The following is a 27819-nucleotide window of genomic DNA, read 5'->3' on the forward strand; positions in this document are numbered from 1 at the left end:
TCATGATCTCAGGGTCCTGGGATGAAGCCCTGCATCGGACTCCCTGCTCAGTGGGGAGTCTGCTTCTCCCTCTCCCTCTGCCTCTGCCCCTCCCCCTCACATTCGCTCTCTCTTCTCAGATAAATAAATAAAATATTTTTTAAAAAACCTTCAAGACAATCAGATTCATAAATTCTGTGAATGTGTAGAAATTAGCTATTGCAACAGAATTAATTTGGTCTTTGTGTTCAAACATCATTTTAGAATTGACTCATTATCTTAAATGCAAACAAGGCATTTTTTCTACTGCCTTAGACCGCTTATGTGGTTTGCAAACGTGGAAATAAATAACCATGCCAGGCTTAGCCTATTGCAACATGAAATATATAAATGAACAAATTATCAAGTCTAACTAGCTTTTTGTTGTTGTTGTTTTTTTTTTAACCTAGCAAAATGCACATGATCAGCTTGTAAGAGCAGTAGAAACATAGACGGTAATGACACATTTGGGGATCGTTCTCCTCAAGCTCCCTGGCATTCAAGAGCTTTCACATACTGATCCCCAATTTACTCTTCCAGCCTTATCTCCCACTCCCTTCCCACACTCGGTGACGCTGGATACCGGGATGGACTCTGTACCCTGAGCCTTCCTGCCTCCATGCACTTGCTGCCCACCCCACCCAGCACAAGGCCGGTTGGCCTAAATGGACGGTCAATATTTGCATCAGGAAATTAGACTGAGAGTGTCCTTCCTCATCTCTGCTTGTCCCCCTTGTCATACCTTACCATCCAGGTCCAGCTTTTTCACTTATTTTAAAAGCACTGAGTTATCACAAGAAGCTTCTCCTCTGTGCCGGATCCTGCGCTAAGAAGTGGGATGACCAAATAAGGGGTACGAAGTCTGCCTTCCTGGAGTGAGAACCAAAACCCCACTTCCTTCATGCATCCTTTCCTGATTTCCAGCCGGAAGTGCCTTCCTCTCGAAGCCCCTCCTGCCTGCATTTTAGTTTATTTACACACCTGTGTTATCGCCTATACTAGGAAACAAAATCTCTCCAGGCAGAGGCCTTATTTTTTTTTTTAATGTGTTTGACCTCTCACAGCTTGTCACGTGATGCCTTGCATATATTACGCCCTCAACCGATGGTTGTTAAATTCGAAAACATTCTAATTGTCTCACAGCGATACCCCATGGATTTGTCCAATCTGTCAGAGCTTCCAGAGAAAACACAAAACGGTAGAGGAAACGGATTTGAGATTTCAAGATCTGTTCTGATGCAAAGTAACACGTTTTTATTGTCCATGAAAAGAGCTGTTTCTCTTTTAAATACACTAACAGATTTCTGCTCAGTAAATAGGTCAGGAACCGGCTGATGCACACCATCTCTCCTGGAACTTTTAGTGCTTTTCGTCTTCCGGAAGGCATATAAGGTAAATGATAGAAGAGCAAAAGAAAATGAAATAAATGCCTTATTTAAGGCCGATGCTCAGGCCGCCACCTGGGATGTTTTAAGGAGTCGGAAAAGTTCAAAGCAGCAAAGTGCTTATCCTTAATTTTGTCGTTTAGTTAGTCCTGTCCCCGTCACAAAGGTTTTCAGGGGGACAGAGGCGTAGTGGCTTTCCGCTGCCCCGCCTAGGGCTCTGAGGTTCATTCGCAGACCAGTCTACACCGCGGTGCAGGTGTTGGGAGCACAGACCGGAGTTGCCCGCTGGCTCCTCTGGGTTTGCGCCTACCCACCTGGAAGCAGGGATGATCACAGCACCTGCCTTTGAGATGTAAGGGCTCCAACGAGTTACTATTTCGAATGGTGCTTGTTAAATGAAGCCTCACGGGGCCACGTGCCTTCCTGCCCCCGGCATGAAGCCGCTCAGGAAGCCGCCTTCGCAGCAGCACCCTCGACCGGGCGAAGCCTTCATCACAACGCGGCCGGGCAGGCTGCACGGCTGCCAGGATGATGCCAGAAGGGACGTCAGCCCCGCAGACCGGTCCTGTCCATATGTCCTCTTTGCATGGACGCAACGCTACTAACGAGCATCCCGTCCTCGGTCACGACCCGGCCGCAGGGGAGCGCAGCCTACGACCAAGGCCACCAAGACCCCAGGCCGCACCCACTTGCCAGGTTTCCTCACGGGCACCACTGGGGAAAGGACTGGTGTACGTGTCTAGATAATTCCGTGACATTTTACCTGAACTACCTGCAATGGTTGATCCAACCATCTGCCTGGAACTTTTGCTATTTGTTGGGGTTTCCCTCAAGCACAAAGACTAAATTCAGACAGTTTCCATGGCAACTATCTGAGAGGCCAAGCACATCCTTAGCAACACAGGTCAAAGGGTTTTGGGGGGATGGGGGAGGAATTTCGAAAAGCCACCACCACTTGCTTTAACCATGGACCATTGACTGACAAATCTAGAATGGGGCGGCTGGCCTTGCGGCTGAGGGCTGATGCCTTGATTCAGCACAGCCCACAGAGCAAAATCCTTCCACACCTTGAATCTGTGTCCAGCCAGAAGAACAACACGAGGGCAGCTAACGCTTACTAAAAACAAATTTGCCGTGCACGTGTCAAAACATCTGTATGCATGACCTTACTGATTTCTCATAAGGACCCTATGAAGCAGTTACTATTAAAACCCACCTCTTAAAGATCAAAAATCAGAGGGTCAGAGAGGTTAAGAGACTTGCCCAAGATCGCACCGTCTGGCTGATTCTACACCTATGCTTTCATTCAGAAACATAACAAGACACTTAGTATCACTTCACCCACTATGCATCTTCCCAAAATTCAAAAAAGCTTTTCTTTTTTTCCTTTCTCCTTTTTTTTTTTTTTTTTTTTTTTTTGAGAGAGAGAGAGACAAATAATGCAAGTAGGAGAGGGGCAGAAGGAGGGAGAGAATTTTAAGGAGACTCCACATTCAGCGCAGAGCCCAACACAGGGCTCAATCTCATGCCACTGAGATCATGACCTGAGCAGAAATCAAGAGCCGGGTGTTTAACTGACTGAACCACCCAGGCATTCTTTTTTAAGATTTTATTTATTTATGAGAGAGAGAGAGAGAATGAGCAGTGGGGCAGAGGGAAAGGATAAGCAGACTCCCTGCTGAGGAGGGGAAATTTGGACATAGAGACACACCAGTGGGGAAGACGATGTGGGGCCAGCTGGCCATCTACAAGCAGGAAGGAGGAGCCACAAACAGACCCTCACAGTCCTCAGAAGGAACCAACCTACTGATACCTTGACTTCGGATGCCGAGCCTCCAGAACTATGAGTCAATACGTTTCTGTTGCGTAAGAAACACCCGGCCTGTGGTGCTTTGCTACACCAGCCTTGCAAACCAATACACCAAGGAACTCTGGTTTTGACTGAAGAAGGCACTGCCATTCCACGAGAGAGGTGGGCTATGTTCAGTTATTAAACATGCAGTGCCCATGGCATCTCAGGGGCCCACTCGCAGCTTGATTAATTCTCCTGCTGGGTTCCAATTCCTCCCAGAGGCATCTTTAGACACTTGTCATTTCCCCATCTGTCTGAGTAAAAAATTTCTATCTCCAGGTCTCCAAATCTTCAATAACTCAACGCATAAGCATTGATTTTTCTCCCCCTTGCAAAAAAAGCTCAGGGATAGGCAGATCCTATATGGAGTCAGTCATCTCTCATCCATTAAAAAAAGAAGAAGAAGAAGCATTAAGAGCTTTGAATTCAATTAATTTGCCCTGCTCAGAGGTTGAATTATGCATTTCCAAAGAACAAAGAAGGTGCAAGAGGAGAGGACTAGGAAATTTGTTTTCAGATATCATGGGTGATGTGGGCAGGAAAGGATGTGACTAGAATGCATAATACCACCAGGACCAGACAGCACCACATGCCCTGCACGCCATTTATTGCACCTCTGCACTGTACACTGCTAAGAGCGGCGTAAATCATGAAGCAAGGCCAAAAATGAATAAAGATCAGATTAAAAGCCTGCTTGCACCGTTGTTCATCAAGTAATGGTCAAATCAATCATGCCCATCTTTTTGGCCTCCCTCACAAACCTCTGGCACCAATTACATCTCTTAGGGTTTAGAAAAATCACAAGACGATCTGACCGATTTGCCCTCTTTACAAATTAAGGACCCAATTAATGTGGTCGTTAATAAGCTAGAAACAAACACGTAGGCATAAAAGCAGGGCTGCTGCCTCACACTTCAGACTGATTCAGGAGGAAGGAAGGAAGAAAAGGCGGGATGGACGTTCCCCCATCCCAACACACAAATATAAGCACGTTTATTGCTCACTAAGCTTCGTAATATAGATATGCCAATCTCTCGTATATGAAAACCTGGATTTACACATATACAAAATTGAGGGTGGTTATTTGTTGCATCAATAGGTTCATGGTCAGATAAGTGGGTTCGTGAAAGACACATCCCCTCCCCCCAGGACTTAAAATGGCTTAAATTTATATGATCAATTAAAATACAAATTACTACCATAATTATTCTTATTAAAGAAAAAATGAGCTCTAAGGAATGTTTTGAGACATGTGCTGATGCTTATTCCCGGCTAGCTCTCCTTCCACCCCACACTCCCCAGAAGAGAGTAAGGGGAGGGGAAGCTCCCCTCAGAGCCTTGCACAACGCCCAGCTCTGGATGAAAGGGTAGTCAGGGTCGATCAAAAGGAAGAGAGGCAGCCTCACCGGAGCAGATGGATGTCTAGCCAGGGTGCTTCCCCCACGTCTCAAGCAGGTTGGCAGTAGGACGTCGGTGCTGATATCCCCAGAGTATGCAGGTTTCCAGCTCAAAACCCTAGGAGGCAAGACAAGAATTTGTTTGCTTTCCCTCATATCTGTCAGGACATCATAAGGGCCTTCCTTGGCCTGAAAAGGAGGATAAGAATCACCATTTCTCATAAAAGATGGCTTCATTATTTTTGACAAAGTGTTTCCTCATGTCTAACAGTTGTTTGTGTATTATAAAGCATCCGGAGGAGCACTTTGTCAAGAAATTAAAATCACACATCCTGGCCTTAGGAATCCAGTAGGAGGTAGACTAAATTAGATTTAAATTAGATTTTCCCATCAGGTTTAGACATGGAGATTTAAAAAAAAAAAAAAAAAAAAAAACAAGACAAAAAAAAAAAATCCCCAAAACACCTGCTGTCACACCAGCGCATTTACAAAGTGCCCGGAAGCACTCATGACAAAATCGTACACTCATACAGTGTGGCAGGTTCACGTTCTGAGCCCTGTAATTAGATTATAATTGACAACTGGGATGGGCAAGAGAGTAAAGGAAAAATGAATTTAATTCTAAATAAAGAATACCATGCCACTGTGATATCTCCCTCATGAGTTAGTTTTGGATAGTTGGGAGGGTTTTTTGTTGTTGTTGTTTTTTGTTTTGTTTTGTTTTGTTTTAGTTAGCTAGCATTTTATGAGCATTTACTAAGTTAAGCACTTTGGACATCTTATTTCATTTAAATAGCACAGCAATCCTGGAAGGTAGGGCCTGTTGTCATCCCACAGGGAAGGAAACTGAGCTCAGAGATGTTGAGGAAGGGATGCCAATCCGACTGCAGAGACCAAGCACAGAGCCCTCCCTCAGGAAAAGACGTTCATCCTTAGTCTAAACATTCTTTATGAGCACAAATCTACCAGTTTGGCTTCTCTTTGTCTCTTTCTCAAGACCACAAGTCTTACTGTTCAAAGATAATTAAAATTCGGTAAGAAATTATTGATTCAGAATATCATGGATGAGAGAATTCAGTATGTCAGGCTTACAAAACCTTCTAAAAGAAACTAAGTTTTCTTTGTGCCTTCGACACGACAACCAGACATAGCTTGGGCTGTTATATATGCTTAAGTGAAAAATAACCTTTTTATATACTTCAACCACTAAGTAAACATGTTTTTATTACATTCGTGTTTGTTGTACCTCAGTAAACCCTACTGTTTGTTCTCGCAAGTAACAAATAAGTGGACAGATATTCCTGTAATGAGCTGAGACTTTTCTTTTGTTGAATCAGTGAGGAGACCACAGAATGAGCCCCAATCTAGCGTTGAGACCAGGGGTTTCTGAATGAATGCAATATTATGCCAACAATTAGATCTGCATAGGTCTCTCCATGTAAACTTAAGACCCATTAAAGCACTTAATTGTGGGCCTTCGGAGAAAGGAGGATGATGATTCAGGCTCAGCTTTACTTCTCAGAGTCATCTCTCTTCACCTGGAAGGTAAGTGGGGGCACATTGTCCTTTCCAGAGAGTTCTTTTGACAACAGAACAGGAAGTTGAGTTTCTGCCAGCATGTATTTTGCTTTTTTACAAAAGAACGGAGGAGGGGGCACCTGGGCGTCTCAGTGGTCCCACTCTTGATTTCGGCTCAGGTCATGATCTCGGGGTCCCGGGATTAGTCGGGCTCCACGCTCAGTGGGGAGTCTGCTTGAGGATTCTCAACCTCTCCCTCTGCCCCTCCTCCCCCTTACATGCTCTCTCTCTCTCTCTCTCTGTCTCTCTAAAGTAAATGAATAAATCTGAAGAAGAAGAAGAAGAAGAAGAAGAAGAAGAAGAAGAAGAAGAAGAAGAAGAAGAAGAAGGAGAAGAAGGAGAAGAAGGAGAAGAAGAAGAAGGAAGAGAAGGAGGAGGAGAAGGAAGGAGGCACAGAAAATGCAACCTTCACCTTGAACAACAATGACTTTTCCTGGGAGTCATCTAGGCAAGTTTCAAAGGACGCCACACCCAGGCTTCGCCAGAAGACTTACACGGTTGACCCTTAAACAACTCTCGAGGGTTAGGGGCACCTAAACCTGCATACGATTTCTGGCTCTCCAAAACCTTAATGACTAATAGCTTACAGTTGATGGGAAACCTTACCTGATAACATAACCAGTCATTTAACACATATTTCCTATGTTATACATATTATATATTGTATTCTTACAACAAAGCTGGAGAAAAGAAAATGTTAAGAAAATTATAAGGAGGGGAAAATACATTGATCCAACTGTGTTGCATTTATTGAAAGTATTTGCTTAGAAGACCCGGGCAGTTCAAACCCATGTTGTACAAGGGTCAACTGTATGTGAAACATCAGGGAGCCTTTTAAATGCCTCTTAAGAAAAAAAAAAAAAAAGCCGAACTGTTTTATCATTCTCTTACATTGTTGGATTCCATGTCTTTAGCAGAGTCTGTTGCTCTCTTGCACAACGGAAGATGCAATTATTGTAACGTTACTGTTCTTTCTCCCTAGAAAATGAAACAACCTCTCAGTCTGACCTAAGTGACCTATTTGAACTTTCTTCCTCTTTTTTTTTTTTTTTAAGATTTATCTATTTATTAATGGAGAGGGAGAGAAGGTACGCTCATGAGTGTGTGAGCAGGGGCCGGGGCAGAGGGAGAGAGAAAGGGAGAGAAGCAGACACCCGCTGAGCCTGGAACCAACGCGGGGCTCCATCCGCCTGGCATCCCTGAGATCATGACCGGAGCTGAAATCAAGAGTCAGAAGCTTGACCAGTTGAACCACCAGGTGCCCCTGACCCTTGAACTTTCTAATGGAGAGGAGAGCTAACGTTCGCTGAACATCTACTGCGTGGCAAGCAATAGACCGAAGACTTTACAAGCGTATCTAATTTACTCTCACAAAGGCTTGGTTAGGCGAGTATCTCCATTTTATAGATGAGAAAATTAAGATTCAGGGAGCTTAAGCAATCTGTTCGGTGCCCGCTGGCTGGTCGATGATGCAACTGGCCTAACCCATCTGCCCAACCCTGAAGACTCATAAACTCTACACCCTGCAATTCGCAATAAACCCTCACTCAGCAAAAGACTCCCTCCGTTTCCTGGTGAGAGCTGAATGTCATCCATTTTCCTTGCCACCTAAACATGTGTCTTCTTTTTCTTTTAAACTACTTTTCACTTGCTAAGTTTTTGAAGAAAAATTAAAACAAGAACATATCAGAGAATGGACAGCCCTTCCAATCTCCTGCTGAGCATCCCCCGTCAACGGAGGGGCCCCTGTCCCCAGATAGTCACCCATGGTACAGAAACAAACCAAGACCGAGGCAGACATGGGACCTCTGAAGACGCAAAAAGCTGTACACGACTTGACGTCTCAAAATGGGCACGGCCAGCAGATGACATCCCCCAACGAGCGGGAGAGAAGCACCCAACACCAACCAACATACCCAGCAAATCTTGCTCTCCCCATCGTGCAGGCAGTTCTGTCTCTCTTTTCAGATTCTATTCTCCAACGCTTTTAAGAAAAGGGTTTCTTTTCTCCTATGCATTTCCCCTCCCCTGCTGTATCCCAGACCGACCTAATGATCCTAAATCGAATCTCATTCTCTGAGAAGCAGATAAAATTCTCACTTGTTGAAGCCCCCATCTGAGAGGTGACGCGTTATAAGACTCTAACTCTGATTTCTAGAATACAGGAGCCCCAGAGCATCTCAGGACGAGGCACTCGCATATTTTAATCACAGGGAACAGGTGTCATACTCACTTAAACACCCCACACCTGCATCTTCCCTTTAACTCCACTGTCAACCTTGATTCAACCGGAGCTGCTTTATTTAAAAAAAAAAAAAAAAAAAATTTATAAAATGGGGACGGGTGAAAAGAAACTGAAAAAGAAACTCTGCTCTGTAAGCAAAGCCTGTCCCACCAAGAACAAACTTCCCTTCCCTTCTCAGCCCCGCAGCTCCCGTCACGGGGGAAGTCTGTCCCGCAGCCTCTCAAGTGCTCCCCCCCCCCCACCCCCCCACCCCCGCCACCTACTTTGTCAACCTTGAAGAAGCGCACGACACAGTTGAGACTGGTCAACCTTACCTTTCCGTAAGTAAATAACAAAAAGGCTTTCAAAAGTTATCTTCTTCCATTCAGCTGCCGACACTGTTGCTGGGGCTCGAGAATCTCCCCGGAGCACACTCCCCGCGCCCCGCTCCGCTTCCCCAGCCTCTCCCTTCGCCTCCAGTCAAACATTAACCATCCACTGGTTTTATTGTCCCCGGGACCCATCAGATGTCATGAAAGGCCCGTGACGTGCACTCCAGAAAGGCGGTGGCTTTGCACCAGAAGTTCGCTCGCACCCAACCCGTCTCAGGCAGGTGCTGAACTTCTGAATGCAGAGAAGTAAGGAGACGGGAAGGAGTTCAAGTGGACAACCTCGGTGCTAGGGTACTGGCTGGGGCCCCTGGACCTGGATGGGGCTCCTGGACCCAGATGGGGCTCCTGGACCTGGCTGGGGCTCCTGGATCTGGATGGGGCTCCCAAGACCTGGATGGGGCTCTCAGACCTGGATAGGGCTCCAGGAACTGGATGGGACTCCTGGACCTAGATGATGCTCCTGGACTTAGATGGGGCTCCTGGACCCTGATGGGGCTCCTGGACCCGGATGGAGCTCCCAAGACCTGACTGGGGCCCCTGGACCTGGATGGGGCTCCTGGACTCGGATGGGGCTCCTGGACCTGGATGGGGCTCCTGGATCTGGATGGCACTCCTGGACCCGGATGGGGCTCCTGGACTGGCTGGGGCTCCTGGATCTGGATGGGGCTCCTAGACCTGGATGGGGCTCTCAGACCTGGATAGGGCTCCTGGACCCTGATGGGGCTCCTGGACCCGGATGGGGCTCCCGGACCTGGATGGGGCTCCCGGACTCGGATGGGGCTCCTGGACCCGGATGGGGCTCCTGGACCTGGATGGGGTTCCCGGATCTGGATGTGGTTCCTGGACCTCGATGGGGCTCCTGGACCTGGATGGGGCTCCCGGTCCACGCCCTGCACACCTGCCGCTCGGCCCAGCATCTGCCAAGAGGGCCCCACTGACCCGGCTTTGGTCATTCCGTCTCACACACGGGGCCGGGGGTGCCACCCGTGATCCATTAGCCACCTGGAGACCCCTAAGGAACGACTCAGAAAGCACAGCCCACGGTGCACCCCGCGGCGCCCGCCCTCAAAGTTCAAGGTCCCTGCAGCCCCCACGAAGCGACGGGTGGTCGCCTCCCCCCAAACACAAACACGCCCTTCACGATCCCCAGAGTCCATTTCCAAAGAAGCAAGTCACTCCCTGCCCTCGAAAACAGGCCTCCAGCTAAACCATCAAAGCCAAGAGGCCCAGACGTCCTGAGCCAAGCTGTGTGGGACTGACTCGGGTTCCCCGCTCACATCCTCCGGACATCCACGGGGGCATCCGTGTCACTGGTGTCGAAGCAGGGCCCACTTGGTCCTGTTTCCCTTGAACCTTCTGATATTTATTCCTTTCTGGGCTTGCTGTGCTTTCCGTCTGTCCCCGAGTGTGCGTGTCGCGGTGAGAGGCCAGAGCCAGGCCGCGGCCTTGGTGGCCCCCTCCCACCACCCCCCCCCCCCGCCCCGGCCTAGGCCTCGGCCGCCCTCCAGGCCCCTGGGAGCCAGGCCACCCGGCCACACGCGGCGGTCTGCCTAGTCCGTGCATCGGCGGGTCTAGGGGAGCTGCTGCCCGTCCCCAGCCGACAGCTGTCTAAGGGGAGGGGGTCAGCGGGGCCAAGCAACCCTCCAAGCCCTAACGCCTCTGCCCTTCCCATTAGTCAAATAAAATGCCCTCGTTCTACAAAATCAAATAGCTTCCATGTGCGTTTCATTTCCTGAAGTCAAAGACCAGCTCTCGCCGGCGTTGCTCTAAAAGGATTTTGCTTCTTTAGGAATTTTTAAATAATGTATGTGAAAAGAACTTTTAAATCTATAACGTGGGTTTTTTTTTTTTTTTTAGATTTTATTTATTTATCTGAGAGAAAGTGATTGCACACACTCGCACAGGCAGGAGCAGGGGCAGGGGTGGGGCTGGGGTGGGGGTGGAGGGGAGGAGCAAGGGGCACCATGGGGACAGGGGGCTTGAGCCCAGGACCCAGGGATCCTGACCTGAGCTGAAGGCAGGCGCTTATCTAGCTGAGCCACCCAGGCGACCCTTTATAAAGTGTTTTCTAAAAGTGACATATATATATATACATATATATGTCACTTTTAGTCATTCCTTTTTAGCAACATTATACAACTATGTTCACGGCATATTAGTTTTCAGTTTGAAAATATGTTTTCTCACCTTATCTTTACCCGTTCACAAAGTAGATTCCATCTGATAGAAAACCAAAGTTTTACCTTTTGCCCAAGTCATACACAGCCTGTGATTACAGAATTAGGGCTCCAGCCCCGGCCTGTCTGATTCAAAGTCCAAACTATTCACCACGCCTCTAGAATCTGCCAAATAACTTTCCTTCTAGCTTCATGTGGGTAATAGAATCCATAGGAAAAGAGGTGTGACACCTTTCCTGATGGAAGGTAGCCAAGTTCCTAGATTGGGTTTCCCTGTACATTTTATGCTACTTCCAGCCTCTAGCTTTCAAGTCAGAGAATCAGATTGATTAAACTCTAAAAAGGCAAAACCACCCATCAGGAAAATCAACAGGTGATTGCATCTTAGTATAAAAATTTTTATATTATAAATTATAATTATAATATAAATTATATATAAATATAATATAAATTATAATATAATTAGCTTTCCCCGTGCTCTCCAGGATGACAGGTTCTGAGAGCTGCATGTTTTATCATTAATAAATCATCTACTTATAATTTTTAAAAGCGTCTGGATTTTATCATTTCATGTGTCCCGTCCTGTGTTTCAGGATGAACACCACTGCGTCTTAGGAATTCGTTCTCATGCAAAAATGAAGCATTGTTAGTTCCATGGTTTAATACTGACTCAGTAATAACGGGAATAAAGGAAATTTAATTGATAAATTACTGATTCCTTTTATCAGAGCAAAGGAGATACGAATGATTTGTATGATGGAAACAAATGAAGAATTGAAAATATTTGGGCAGGGACGCCTGGGTGGCTCAGTGGTTTAGCGCCTGCCTTCAGCCCAGGGCCTGATCCTGGAGACCTGGGATCGAGTCCCCCTTTGGGCTCCCTGCATGGAGCCTGCTTCTCCCTCTGCCTGTGTCTCTGCCTCTCTCTGTGTCTCTCATGAAGAAATCAATAAAATCTTTGAAAAAAAAAGAAAGAAAATATTTGGGCAGATACATCTAACTAACAGATTCATAGTGTTTAAAACACCTTAGCACTTCTATCATAATGTCTTCGCCATTCCTCCAACATTAGCCCTAGAAAATGTACAAGTAATGGTGTAACTTATCAACAATGCTAGTTAACCAAGGGTAAAGTTAGGATCGCTCCCCTCCCCCAGATAAAAGCCCCATGAAAACTTGGAATTATTCTTAAAATTCGAAGTATGTTACATTTCTATATTTTTTCTCCTCAAACCTCAAAGTAAATGAAATCTATGAATGCTAAGGTTTTCCATTTTTCACGCAGTGGCATTTTAACATCTACTTTGTGTGTTGTGCAGCATGTATTTTGAGAACATTTTATCATGAGTTTATCAACACATGAGCCTCACCGAACAGAAGTGTACAAAAGTTTTCTTAATTACTTATTTGCCATCTGTCTTGCTCTTGTTAACGATGGCACAAACGTTGTCTTCCACGGGCACCCGGTGAACACTGTTTAGAATCAAACTCATTTCAGTTGCTTAATTCAATAATTCCAAATAGTCAGGATTACATGCAGGCTGCGCCAAGGCTCACGGGAACCCAAACAAGTAAGTGATTTTGCAACCCCTCAAACCAATATTTTACACCTTTGTTTCTAATTTATTGAGTGGAACGGGGAGAGATTGATATTCTGTTAGTGAATGTTTTAGGTTGGAGCCAGATTTTTCCCTGGTTACTGTCACCGGCCAGGTAGCAACCCTTTTCTGATAAATTTAAGCCACACAAGCTCTCTTCGATGTAGAGCTCTTACGCTTGGCTCTGGGTTCGTTTTTGAGTCCGGGTTTTTGTGTTGTTGCTGTTGACAGTGGCGCCCGGTGGGGGGCAATTTTCCAAAGCAGGATAGTTTAGGGAACTGTTAAAAGACTCCGCTCAAATAAATACGAATTTCCAGAAAGAAACGTTAAGCCACACGTAATGGCTGTTGCAACACTTAGCTCACAGCCACGTATGCTCATCCTCAGCATATTCCAGAGAAGACAATTGGAGGCTAACAAAGGTTGGGGGTTTTCCCCTCGCTGCTTTGATAGATGTGGACCGGGTGTGCAGTTGCTTCTTCCCAGTTACCTTAACTCCATCTGTAGACGGTTGCTCCAGATGACTGCCCAGTAGGCGAGGTCCCTAACCTGGCCCTCGTTATCCTTGTTGGAGCCCGTGAATGGAACGCTTGGTAAATATCCCCATCATCGGCCATACAGTGGATAAATGTCTAAACATGGGGAGTTTATTCAAATGGGGCCTCACACCATGAGATCCTAGCTCAGGAGGTCTGGGACGCATCCCAGGAATGACCATTTTTAAAGCACTCGAATTCTGATGCAAGAGATGACACGAATCCTTTTGTGAGAAACACAAGCTTAGGATTCTGAGCTTTATCTACCAGTAAATATTCTTTAGCAGAGCTCATACTTGAGATTAGATTTCCCTCACTATTTAGGGTCCATTTCTGCAGGATCTGTCTCAGACAACAATGCAATGGGTTTGATGTTCACGCAGATTGGATCCAGCAGATCCGAATAAGCACATCTTCCCTCAGAAACTTTTTCTCAGTCTATAGAACTTACTATTTGATCTCAGATTTTCTATAAATTCCAAGAAATTACAATAATCTTGTTGGTTTCCTAAGACCTGTCTCTATCTCTCTTACCAGATTTCACCGACGTGAGTCTTCAATCACATTCAGTTCACTGTTCAGACACGGAGGCCGGCTTCCACCTCCCCTATCTCACTGAAATGCACTCACCAAGGTGGCCAAGAACTCCTTCCTAATAATCAGAGACACTCTCTAATCCACATCTTACCAGATTTCTCCCAACATTTGATACTCTCAACAGTTTTCCCTGAATCACCCTTTCTCTGCAGTTTCCCCACCAGGACTCTCCCCTGGCTTTTCTTCTTTCTTTCAAGCCAGTCCCTTCCAGTCCCACTTGGGTGCTCATCGAATGTCCTCAGGTCAATCCCAGGTTATCCTGCCCTGTTACTCCCTCCAGGGGGTTGGATCTGTTCCCCTTTATATGCCGAAGTCTCAAGTGTCTCTCCCTCTCTGGCCCTTGGCCTGGACCTTCATATCCAACCACCTATTACCACCCATGTACACAACAAACTCAACACTCACTGTATTAATCCCTCCCAAACTGATCCTCCCGGGACACCACTCCTTCGTGTCAACCCTGGCAGTCATCAAGGCTCAGCCAGACTGTGCTGCGGTTGATCCATAATTTCTGTCATAGGTACAAATGGGAGACTGGCAATGGATAGGCCTGGGGCTCACCAAGCTTGTCCGGAGGACTCGGTGTCTAGGATACTGGGGGCTCAGTAAATATCAGTGTCCATTCTCTGCTTATAGGTCTCTCATTAAACACCAAAATGTTGGGGCTGCCTCGAACAATTTTGTCCTTGTAATGAAACAACTGGATATCCACATGCAAAAGAGTGAAGTTGGACCCCTACCTCACACAAGTCAGAAAGATTAACCCAGAATGGATCAAAGAACTAAATGTAAGAGCTAAAATTGTAAAAGTCTTAGAAGGAAACAGTGGTAAACCCTCATGACATTGGATTTGTCGATGGTTTCTCAGATATGACATCAAACACACAAACAATAGAAAAAAACAAATTGGGCTGATTCAAAAGTAAGAACTCTTGATTCAAAGAACAGTATTAAAGTGAAAAGAACTCACAGAATAGGAGAAAATATAGCAAATCTCTTACTTAAGAAGGGAATGGTATCTAAAATACACTTTAAAAAATCCTATAATAAAAACCCAATAAAAAATGAACAAGGGGGCAGCCCAGTTGGCTCAGCAGTTTAGCACCTGCCTTCAGCCCAGGGCGTGATCCTAGAGTCCCAAGATCGAGTCCCGCATCGGGCTCCCTGCATGGAGCCTGCTTCTCCCTCCGCCTGTGTCTCTGCCTCTCTCTCTCTGTCTCTGTCTCTCATGAAAAGATTTATTTATTTATTTAAATAAAATCTTTTTAAGAAAAGGACAAAGGAGTTGAACAGACTATTTTTTAAAGAAGGTATCAAATAGCCAGCATGCACATGAACTGAGGCTCAACATCATTACGCATAAGCAAAATGGAAATCAAAACCACAATGAGATCCTAGTTCATACCCATGTGGATAGCTGTAATGAGGAAGGCAGAGGACACTAAGTGTGGGAAAGGCTATGGAGAACTCAGAATCTTCATACACTCCCAGGGGGGATGTAAAATGGTGCGGCAACCTTGGAAAACAATAACTAGTGTTTCCTCAAAAACTTTTTTTTTTAAGATTTTATTTATTTTTTTATGAGAGACACAGAGAGAGAGAGAGACAGAGACACAGGCAGAGGGAGAAGCAGGCTCCACGCAGGGATCCCGACGTGCGACTTGATCCCGGGACCCAGGATCAGGCCCTGGGCCAAAGGTGGTGCTCAACCACTGAGACACCCAGGGATCCCCTGTTTCCTCAAAAATTTAAACATAAAGTTGGCATATTCACTCCAAGGTTACATCCAAGAGGGATGAAAGCATATGCCCACACAGCATCTGCTACACCAGTGTTCACAGCACCATTTCTCAGAATAGTCAAAAGCCAGAACAACCCAAATGTCTGTCAACTGATGACTCTTAAATGACATATGGCACATCCAAATAATAGGATATCATCACCCACAAAAAGGAATGGAGTAGTGACATGGGCCATGATGTGGATCAACACTGCAAACATTGTTCTGGGTAAAAGAAGCCAAACCTATGAGGCCACATACTATAGGAATCTATTCATAAGAAATGTCCAGAATAGGCAAATTCATAGAGGTAGAGGGTACATTAATGGTTGCACTGTTGCTCGGGGCCAGGAGGCAGGGCGTGAGGTTGGAGGGTTATAACTAAAGGGTTTGGGGTTTCCTTATTGGTGATAAAAATGTTCTAAAGTTCTTTGCAACGATGGCTTCACAACTCTGTGAATATACTAAAAACTACTGAATTCTATGCTTTAAATGGTGAATTTTCGTGATCATGGTATCTCCCCTGCCAGGTAAGAATAGTGAAAGGGAAAACAAGGGAAGGGAGAAGAAATGTGTGGGAAATATCAGAAAGGGAGACAGAACGTAAAGACTGCTAACTCTGGGAAACGAACTAGGGGTGGTAGAAGGGGAGGAGGGCGGGGGGTGGGAGTGAATGGGTGACGGGCACTGGGTGTTATTCTGTATGTTAGTAAATTGAACACCAATAAAAAAAAAAAAAAAAAAAAAAAAAAAAAAAAAAAAAAAATAAATGGTGAATTTTATGGCATATGAATTTTATCTCAGTACACACATTACCCAAAGAAGGAGGTATTCTCCGCAACCCATCCCACCGTGATCCGGAGATTCAGAGGCTAACCATTACCTCACTTCAATCCAATCCCTTCAAAGCAGATCCTTTGTGTTCTATTATCTCCGATACTTTGGGATTTTTTTTGGGGGGGGGGGAGATTTTTTTTAAATCATTTTATTTTCTTTTAAATAGATCTGTTTTACTTATTATTTTATCTCCTCTTTTACATAAAGTCTTACTTTCCAAAATGTGAATAAGGGACGCCTGGGGGGCTCAGTGGGTGACCATCTGCCTTCAGCTCAGGGCATGACCCCAGGGTCCTGGGTTCAAGTCCCGCATCAGGAAACCTGCTTCTCCCTCCGCCTGTATCTCTGTGTCTCTTATGGATAAATAACATCTCTAAAAAAAATAAAATGTGAATAAAAGCATTTCACTACTTGAAGATTATCTCAGCCCTGAGCAGAGCAGAAAGAGGCCCACCACAGCTGTACCTCCCCGAGGTCACCGCCCGGGGCAAAAGAAAACCAGTAACGGTGAACAACCCAGGACTGGACACAGAGTCAGCCGAACCCCTCCATTCTTTTTTACTTCCTGAACGACATTGCTGAACATAAGAAAGGAATTGGGGGGGGGGGAGGCACCTGGGTGGCTCAGTCGGTGAAGCAGCCGACTCTGGATTTCAGCTCAGGCCATGATCTCAGGGTCCTGGGGTCACGCCCCACACCAGGCCCCGGCTCCGTGGGGAGTCTGCTTCTCCCTCTCCCTCTGCACCTGCCCCCCCACCCCTGACTCTGTCTGTCTCTCAAATAAATAAAAAAGTCTTTAAAAAGAAGTTGACAATAATAAACTTGTAGTGCAGGGGTTGGTTCTCAGACCTGGCTGCGTAGAACCGTGGGGAATCTGGTTGGTTGGCCTTGGGTGAAACCTGCCAGCAATGGTTTCTAGAGTTCTCCGTGGGGCCAGGGCACAGCCGAGGTGGAGCTCCACGGTCTCAGGTCTGCCACTTGCGGGATCTTCCTTTCCTAATTGTTCTCTCTCTCTCTCTCTCTCTCTCTCTCTCTCTCTCTATATATATATATATATATATATATATATATATTATCTCATGTAATCTTCACAACAACCCTGAGGTGGCTATTGTTATTATTTTACAAATAAAAAAATGGAGGAACAGAGAAAATAAAAATAGACTCTCCACAGTTTGAATCCAGATAAGAATAGAAATATATATATATATATATATGCATATGCATCTGTCCAAGCACTAACAGCTGCCCTGGGCCTACGGTGCAGCCCGCAGGCTCTACTCACCCACAAGGTACAGCAGTCAGACGGGGCGGCTCACGGTCACCCAGCACCTGATCAGCTCACAGGTCCACAGCCAGAATAGCACCCCTTGCACCCCAACACAGCTCCCACCAGCCGGCTCTGCCACACGACCCTTCCCGAGGGTGGCTTCGGAGGGAATCCTGTCCCAGCCCAGCAACCCTGCCCAGGGGTCAGAGCGCTGCCCCCCAAACCCTCTGCCCTCGGATGGCCTCTCTGGTTCCTCCTGGCCCCCCTTGTCAGGGAGCAACGGGGAGCCACAGCATCACCCCGCAGGCTGGGACTCAGTCGCTCCCTCTCGGGCTGCTCTGGGGGAAGGGTCACCGTCTCCCAGAGCTAAACAGGAAGTGGTTAGCTTTGCTGCAGCTCGGCCCACGGGCCAGGCCTACTGGCCAATACTGCTCAAGGACTTCCGTGTAATGCCAGGCACACCTTGCCCCCAGCAATACCTGAGCTCTCCCTGACTCGGTGGGCTTCCTGAAATATACCCTCCCTTCCATAACTGAACATTCCCTCCATCACTGGGCTGTCGTGCGGCTCCCACCACGACCATGCTGACCTGTGGTCCTTGGTTCTGGAATTTAACATTAGTCTGCAGGGACCTTGGACTTCGAAAATTAATTTCCTTCTATCTTTAGAATATAAAGCTCTTTGATCCTTTGCTTTAATTTTTTTTTTGGGGGGGGTCATGAAACAAAGGAATGTGGGGTGAATTAGCAGGGAGTCTGTCCTGGGGTCACAGTGCCAGCACATTTCCCAAGCCTGACACAGGCAGTGAGAAGGTACTTCTCCCCATCTGATCCAGCTCCATGATAAATTAGGGCATTATTCTTTAAAGCAGAGTGTTTAAGTCCATCTGGAGATTGGCAAGTTGGGATCTGAATCCCAATTCCAATGCTATTCTTTGACTTCTATAGGTATCACCAGCATGAATTTGGAAATCTTACAAGAGACCCTTGAGACCACACCCCCTACTCCATGCTCATCCCTGCAAAGGCCCAGTCAAGGGAGGGTGGGGGGAAATGCTAAAGTGCATGAGAGGTCTTTGCAGAGAGCTCTGAACTCTGTCTAAAAATGGTACCATGATATTTAAGCATATACTGAAAGTGGAAAGGGGAGATTCCCAATATTTTCCATTACTTACTTTTCTGAAAAGGCTTTCAACTCTACTCCACCTGCCTTAAGCATCTGCTCCTCCCAACCACACTCAGACCAGAAACCAAGAACAAACAGCCTCATCTGTCACAAACCTAAGTAACTAGGAGCCTAGCCACCTTATCTCACAGTATTACAGAAGCTGCTAGACAACTAAAATTAAAACCTGGTGTCTTTACCACATCAAACCAAATACAAAGGAAGCCACAGAAAGTTAGGTTCAAAGCCTCATGTAAGTTTCTGTTTTAAAAGCTAAACTACAAAAAAAGCACCTAGCTAACCTACAGCAAACATCATAGAGAAAGCTCGAGATGTATCGTTAGACATCATAGTGGACACAATTTGGACATAGCATCTCTCACGAAATGATTTCTGGAAGTATGGCGAGGACTCTGGCTTCTATTGGTAGCTGACTAATAGTTGCCCCAACTCTAGGGCCCTGCAGCAATGTCTTCATCTTCATGGAGCCTTCAATTCTCCCCATCAGGAGCTTTGCACAATTTTCAAGCGTAACCCATCTGATTAGTCCGAAAGTTATTTTGCCACATGAAGTGTTCATCTACTGGATTTAAGGATGAGTCCTGGTTCTTGTTCAACTATTTACTCTGAGAAACAAAGTTAATTTTAGTTAGCTCTATTTAGTGAATTACCTATTCTGTGCCAGGCACTGGGCAAAGTGCTGGGCCTATGTTATCTCTCGAATGTGTGCAAGTCTGAAAAATAGACCACACTCTCCAATCCCCATGTACAGATGAGGAAATGGAAGCTCAGAGACGTCAAATATCTTGCTCAAGGGCACACAGCTGATAGATGACCAAGCTAGGATTTGAACTCAGACATGATAACTCTGGATCTTTGCCACTGTGTACACTGCTCCTGATTTATAGGGATGGCCTAGCTACAGCTTCTACTCAGACATCACGACCACTCTCTTTCTCTTAACACCCGGCCTTGCAATGGTTTTACTGCCACTAACCAGAAGAGGCCTCAGTATACAACCACCTCTGTTTTATAACCATCTAAAAAGCAGCTCTGGGGAATTACGCCAAAACCAGAATTGTTGCTTTTGGCCAACTCTCTAATGTTTAAGTAGGTGATGTTAAGCCAGTCCTATTTATTCATATGCTCCTATATTCTGTCCAAGACATACTGATATAAGTTCATCCAGAGCTTTCTGTCCAACTTCAGAGCTCTCCATCTTGGAAGACTCCTGGGCTCAGTAAGATCCTCCTGAGGTGGTAGCTACTGGTGGTTGCTTCCTTTCACGTTTTCCAAGCTTAAGTCATGTCTGCCATGCTGTGCAGAGAAGAATTCTAGGGTCACAAGGTAAAGTTTCTCTTATAGACACCTTTCAACCAGTAGATGAAGTGAGAAGGGTAGATTTCGAATGCGACCATTTTTCCAACTCTACCGAAATAATGCATGTAGGCTAAGACTATCAATCGTGCCGCATCACAAGTAGACAAACTGGTCACTATGGGGCCCCTGGTAGAAGTATGCAACACTGTCTGTGCAGGATTCCTGTTGGAAAAAAACATACCTGAATCAGATCAAACCTCCAACATTAGAATGTAGATCCAACAATGTAAGATCTCTTTGCATTGATTGTACAGAAGATGCAGAAATATCCCTGTAATGACATTTTTATACCACTATTGATAAAAGTAAAGGATATAACATTAAAATGTAACTTAATAAAGGCTTTTCTACAGGGGTTTAAATTAACGAAATCCATCTAAGACAACTTTCTGCTAGTGATACCAATACAGGAGTATCTGCAGTCTGTAATGAGATACCAAATGCTTCATCCTGGCTACGTGTGTGTGTGTGTGTGTGTGTGTGTGACTTGAGTTTTCTCACTTTAACATTTTGTAATCTCAAACATAAACAGAAGTAGAGAGAATCCCATGTACCATCACCCAGCTCATGTCCAATCTTGTTTCATCTACGCCTCCCATGGACCCCACGGTGCCCCACCCCAGAGCATCCAAATTGGCTTTGTAGAAGAAGAAAATGGTGGTCTTGGTCTGAAAGCAGCCCTCTGGTCAACTCTGCTGAAGGTATGGCAATCCTTCCTTATCTAGATCCTTCCAAACCTAGGCCAGGCTTGTCAATTCATAAAATCATGTCATCTTTGCTCTCTGTCTATTAGCATCTGAGGTATAGAAGCTCTTCTGCTTACAGACAATTTGGATGCTTGGAGAGTTTTTCCAACTCTATTTGTGCTCAATACCATACCAATTACTTTTAACATCTCTAGTATGTGTGGCAGACAATTTTGAGGAATCTTTGCTCCCTTAACTGCAAACATTCGTGAGTCTGGCTCTTAACCACAGAAGCTTGGGAGTTTTGACTCTGAACCACAGCAGTTCCTGAGATGAAAAGACTGTATCTAGGACTTCCTCTTTCAATCAACACCTCAGAATCATCACCTTCCAATTCCTATCCAAATAGCTGAGTCTTTGCCTACTACCCACTTCTGATAAAAAATCTGCATGAATGTGAGAAAGATCCATTCCTCATACCACACACCAGAATACATTTCAAGTAGATCAGAACTTTCTTTAAAAAAAATTTAAAAATAAATAAATAAATAAATAAATAAATAAATAAATAAATAAATAAAATAAATAAATAAAAATTTTTAGGGGAACCATACAAGTACGAAAAGAGGAATTCCTCTACAGCCAGGGAATGGAAAAGTTTTCCTAACTCAAAACCAGAAGCAACAATTAAAGCATTGAGAAACTTAATAATATTAATTAAAAAATTTTTTTGCGTGGACATGAACACTAAGAGCAAATTAAAAAGAGATGATGAACTAGGAAAAAAACATATAACTGTAATAGAGGGTCGATGTGTTTAATGTATAAGAGCTGCTAAAAATAGAAACAAAAAAGACCAAAAAGAGGTAGACAAATGGATGAGCATTATGAACAATAGGTCCTAAGAAAGGAATGCAAATGGCCCTGAAACATATGAAGAAAAAAAAGTGTGCCTCACTAAAAATGAGAAAAATGTAAATGTTAAAAGGAATGGGGATGATTCCTTTGGAAACTATGTGGAATAAGCTCTAAGATAAATAACGTGAAAGCAGCAATAGTTTTAAATGGTGTATATAGTACACTAGTATTCATCTAATGTCTAAGAAGGAAAAGATACCAATACATATATTTGTATGTGTGTAAACTTATGTACATATATAAAAACATACACGTGGCATTTGGTTATACAGATCTTCTTTGATTTATAATGTGGTTACGACCTGATAAACCCATCATAAGTTACAAATATTGTTAAGTGGAAAATGCACGTAATACACATAACCCACTGAATACCATAACTTAGCCCAGCAGACGTTAGACACGCTCAGAACACTTACATTAGCCTACAGCTGGGCAAAACCATCTCCCATGAAGCTTAGTTTATAATAACGTGTTAATATCTCATGTAATTTATTGAAGATTATACTAAAAATGAAAAACAGAAAGGTTGTATGGGTACAGAATGGTTGCAAGCATATTGGTTGTTTACCTTCACGACCTCCCAGTTGACTTCCCCTACTCAGCAGCATGAGAGGATAGAACCACATATCGGGGTAAAAATTCCAAATTCAAAGTGTGAAAGATGGTGTCTACTGAATGTGTATTGCTTTTGCACCATTGTAAAGTTAAAAAGTCATTAAGCTGAACCATCATAGGTCTGGAACCGTCTGTACTTTAGGAAATAGAAGAATAAACCACATTTGTTCAATAGTTACCATGGTGGGGATGGGGGTGCACCCCGCTGGCTCAGTCGGAAGAGCATGGGACTCTTGATCTCAGGGTCATGAGTTCAAGACCCACATGGGGTGTAGAGATTACTTATAAAAAAATTTTTAAAGCCTTAAAAAATTAGTTACCACTGTGGAGGAGAAAGTCAAATTAGAGAGGATGAGGACAAGAGCTAAAAATTTTTCTCAATGTAACCTAGTATATAGATTTGACCTCAGAACCACATCAGTTCTTTACGTAGTTAAAAAACAATCTTAGATCAAAATGAAAAGAAAGCAATTCCTAAAAACTGAAAGCCAAAGAAACAAATGAACTTCACTATGTATTGAGGTAGCAGCATAAAACTGAGGGAAATTAATCCAACTAATTTTAAAACAGTGATTTGACTGTATATCCCTGGTGGGATAGAGCCTAAGGACAAAAATAACCTTAAAGAATCTTAAACTGTTTCAGATATCATACTGTTAGAAATGATATTGTCATTTTTCTGAAAAATAGCAGAGCAGAAAGTAATTATGTTAATATTGTTTGGAACCAGGATTTTAGGCAGACTATAGAAAATATACAAATACAAAATCAAAGAAGTTAAATAAAAAACCTTGCATCGCTAAATCCAAATTCAAAATATTAGCTGAAACTCATGATGTATTTTATCCTAAATACTTTTTTTAATCAATCTGTCCACCAAAACAGCCTGGAAACAATGACCAACTTGTAAGCAATGGGCAGCCCTAAAACCAGTTTGTGATCTTTAAATATTGTTTTTCCCAAAAGGAATTAAGCCTCCTTGGAGAAATTGCTGATTCTAGGTCTGCAGAGGAAATCTACAAAATGTGCCTAGAACATTTGTCATACCAGACAGCAAGGAAGCTATCAGAAACTACTGGACTTGTATCAAAGATTGAGAAGACAACAGGAAGAGGCTCTCACAGGCAAAAGATGGAAAATTTTGAGAACCAGTAAGAATAATGACCGCAGTATGAAACACACAAAATACGCGAGATCCATGAGGTCACGATTATACTCTATGACAAAATGCACTCATCACCTTTGGAGGATGTAAAGAACCAATCTATTACACTGAAAACACATAAATAGAGGGCAAGAATCGAGGCTTTAACCTGCCCTTCCTATACAAACTGAATCTCAGGTTAACCAAATAATTTGTAAGGAAAAGTTTCTCTTTAGAGAAGTCTTCCAGTGATTGGATGAAGGAATGTGATCATTTTGCAATCCACACTGAAGTAATGGATCTCCACAAAGACGAACAGACACCTGGTCCCTATGTGCCTCCTGAGAGAAGCTGTACAATCCACTTACAAAGAATTCTTGATGAAAATTTGTACCTGCATCAGATCAAATCTTTAATTCTAGAATATAAGTCCAGCAACTCGTTTATGGGAGATGCTGGTCAGAGGAACAGTTTATGGATGAAATGACACCTCAGGTTGCAAAATATGAAATGTGAGACACCACAGGACAAAAGACTCTGGTTCTCCCATATATACGTTGAAAAGGAGGGAGGTAAAGGGAGCTCCGGAGTTGGCCTGTGTAACCAGAGGGCTGGGACAGCAAGAACTCTCCTGCCGCTGGGTGCCCTTCAATTTGTGCAGATCAGGGCCCCCATGCCTGCCCCTGGGAGCACCTGGGTCAGTGTGGTCGGGGAGACTGCGGTTCAGTACTCAAGGGGAGCTCTTGGCTCCAGAGCTGCAGACCTGGCCCCACCAGTTTTACTTTTTTCTTCTTTTCACCTTGCATCTGGGAGAGACAGGACCTCTAGGGAAGAAAGGCCTCCCAGAACAAACAGCTCACACTGAGCCTGGCACCCGGCAGGGGGCAGGGCATCACTGCTCAGGCACCACACCTGAGAACCAGCACAGCAGGCCCCGCCCCCAGAAAAACTGGGGAAGAGTAATTTCACTGACCAAGTAGCGCTGGAAAGTTCCAGGACTAAGGGAAAATAGTATATAGAACAAGAGGATTTTTTTCCCTTATGATTCATTTATCTTTCAGGTTAAATATTTCCAATATTTTTTCTCTTTTCCCACATTCAATATTTTACCAATTCTTTGTTTTTAAGTTTTTTTCCTTTTTGCCTTTCATATTTCTACAATTACATGTCTTAGATATATTCTTCATTTTTTTATTCCTCTCAATGTATTCAATTTAATTTTGGTAGATACATGAATATAGGTTTTTGCTTTTTGTTTTTTGTTGTTGCTGTTTTTTTAGTTTTATACTGGTGGAAGTTAGTACCTTCTAACACACGGACCAAAACACACCCAGAACCAAGTAGAACACTGTATTGGTTCATTCTGCAAGACTATAATCTCCCTTCCTTCCCATTCTGCCCTCCTCTTTTATCTTTTTTCTGTTTTTGTGGTCAATGTTGGGTCTCTATATAAGTTTTGCTGATTTATATAAATTTGAAATTCAGCATCTTCTAACACACAGAACAAAATACACCCAGAACCAAGAGGATAACTCTCTAGGTCCACTTGGTGAGCCTATCTCTCTCCACCACCACTTCTTCCCTATCCTTTTTTTTACTCTTACTTTTTTTAATTTGTTTTTCACTTTCATGGTCCTTTTGTTTTATTTTGTTCTGTTCTTTTTCTTTTACTTTCTGGTCTCCAACCTCTTAGGAATCGTCTAGGGTATATTTTACTTAGGTTGTGGTTGATATTTTTGACTCTGCTTGCTCATACAGCCACTCTGAACTGGATAAAATGACTAGAAGGAAGAATTCACCACAAAAGAAAGAACCGGAAGTAATACTCTCTGCCACAGACCTGCTAGATATGGGTTTAAGTACTATGTCAGAGATACAATTCAGAAGTACAATTACAAAATTACTAGTGGCTCTGGAAAAAGCATAAAAGACTCGAGAGACTCTCTCACTGCAGAATTGAGACCTAATCAGGCCGATATTAAAAATACTTTAACTGAGATGCAATCTAAACTGGATGCTCTAACTGCTAGGGTTTTAATGAGCGGGAAGAGAGAGTGAGTGATATAGAAGACAAGTTGATGGAAAGCAAGGAGGCTGAGGAAAAGAGAAAAACATTTAAGAACCATGAGGAAAGGCTTCAGGAAATAAATGATAGCTTGAGAAGGAATATTTGTCTTATTGGAATTCCAGAAGAGGTAGAGAGAGAGGAACACAAAGTATAATTGAAACTTCAAAGTATAATTGAAAAAGCTGAGAACTTCCTTAATCTGGGGAAGGAAATAGACATTCATATCCAAGAGATATAGAAGACGCCCCCACCCAAATCAACAAAAAACAATCGACACCCCAACATATAATAGTGAAACTTGCAAATTTCAAAGATAAAGAGAAAATTCTAAAAGCAGCTTGAGACGAGAGATTCTTTAACCTATATGGGGAGAAATATCAGATTAACAGACCTATCTACAGAGACCTGGCAGGCAGAAAGGGCTGGCAGGATATATACAGGGTACTAAATGAGAAGAATATGCAGCCAAGGATACTTTATCCAGCAAGGCTCCCATTCAGAATAGAAGGAGGAATAAAGAGCTTCCAGGATAGACAGAAACTGAAAGAATCTGTGACCACCAAACCAGCTCTGCAAGAAATACTATAGGGGACCCTGTAAGAGGAGGAAACCCAAAGAACTGATCCACAAAAAAAGGGACTGTAGAGGCAATATGGTGACACTAAATTCATATCTTTCAATAGCGATTCTGAACATGAATGGGCTAAATGATCCCATCAAAAGATGCAGAGTATGGGACTGGATAAAAAAGCAGGACCCATCTATATGTTGTCTACAAGAGACTCATTTTAGACCTAAGGACACCTCCAGCCTGAAAATGAAGGGGTGGAGAACCATTTACCATCCAAATGGTCCTCAAAAGAAAGGTGGAGTAGCAATCCTTATATCAGATAAGCTAGATTTTATACCAAAGACTGTAGTTAGAGATGAAGCGAGACGCTATATCATACTTAAAGTGTCTATGCAACAAGAAGACCTAACAATTGGGATGCCTGGGTGGCTCAGCAGCTGAACATCTGCCTTTGGCTCAGGGCCTGATCCTGGAGCCCCAGGATCGAGTCCCACATCGGGCTCCCTGCACGGAGCCTGCTTCTCCCTCTGCCGGTGTCTCTGCCTCTGTGTGTGTGTCTCTCATGAATAAATAAATAAAATCTTTTAAAAAATACCTAACAATTATGAATATTTATACCCTTAATGTTGGAGCAGCCAGGTATAGCAATCAATTAATAATCGAAGTAAAGAGACACAGAGATAATAATACATTAATGATAGGAGACTCCAACATGGCACTCTCAGCAAAATACAGATCTAAGCAGAACATCACCAAAGAAACAAGGGCCTTGAATGATACACTGGACCAAATGGATTTCACAGATCTATACAGAACTTTCCATCCTAATGCAACTGAATACACATTATTCTCAGGTGCATATAGAACTTTCTCCAGAATAGATAGACCACATACTGGGTTACAAATCAGGTCTCAACAGATACCAAAAGATTGAGATTGTCCTCTGCATATTTTCAGACCCAGTCCTTTGAAACTAGAACTCACTCACAAGAAGGAATGTGGAAGAAAATTAAAAAGGAATGTGGAAGAAAATTAAACACATGGAGGTTAAAGAGCATCCTGCTAAAAGATGAATGGGTCAACCAGGAAATTACAGAAGAACTAAAAAGATTGATGAAAATGAAACTCCAACTGCTCAAAATCTTTGGGATACAGCAAAAGTGGTCCTAAGAGGGAAATACATTGCAATACAAGCCTCCCTCAAAAAATTGGAAAAAACTCACAAACTAACCTCACACCTAAAGGAACTGGAGAAAGAACAGCAAATAACGCCTAAACCAAAAGAAAAGAAATAATAGAAAGAAATTAGAAATAATAAAAATTAGAGCAGAACTCAATGAAATAAAGACTAGAAGAACTGTAGAACAGATCAATGAAATCAGGAGCTGATTCTTTGAAAGAACTAATAAGCTAGATAAACCCCTAGCCAGCGTTATTAAAAAGAAAAAAGACTCAAATTAATAAAATCATGAATGAAAGGGGAGAGACCACAACCAATACCAAGGGAATACAAACGATTTTTAAAAAGTATTATGAGCAGCTATATGCCAGCAAATTAGGCAATCTGGAAGAAGTGGATGCATTTTTGGAAACACACAAATTACCAAAACTGGAACAGATAGAAATAGA

General features: G+C 43.7%; 1 protein-coding gene across 5 annotated transcripts in view; it reads right to left on the bottom strand.

Annotated features, from left to right (window-relative positions):
- CDH17 (cadherin 17) overlaps positions 1-8948 on the bottom strand; it is a 63050-nt gene extending 54102 nt beyond the window's left edge. Inside the window, exons 1-3 of one of the 5 annotated variants that reach the window (XM_035708420.2) lie at positions 8790-8942; positions 8464-8527; positions 4662-4770 (exon numbers count right to left, since the gene is read on the bottom strand). The gene's annotated coding sequence lies outside the window, so the exon portion shown is untranslated. Of the gene's footprint in view, positions 1-4656; positions 4771-4864; positions 4908-8463; positions 8528-8789 lie in introns of those variants that run through there. The other 4 variants (XM_035708421.2, XM_025433653.3, XM_035708422.2 and 1 more) reach the window with 4 other exon arrangements.
- Between the last annotated feature and the right edge of the window lie 18871 nt (positions 8949-27819).

This window comes from Canis lupus, chromosome 29 (assembly GCF_003254725.2).
Source record: "Canis lupus dingo isolate Sandy chromosome 29, ASM325472v2, whole genome shotgun sequence".
NCBI classification, from domain to species: Eukaryota; Metazoa; Chordata; class Mammalia; order Carnivora; family Canidae; genus Canis; species Canis lupus.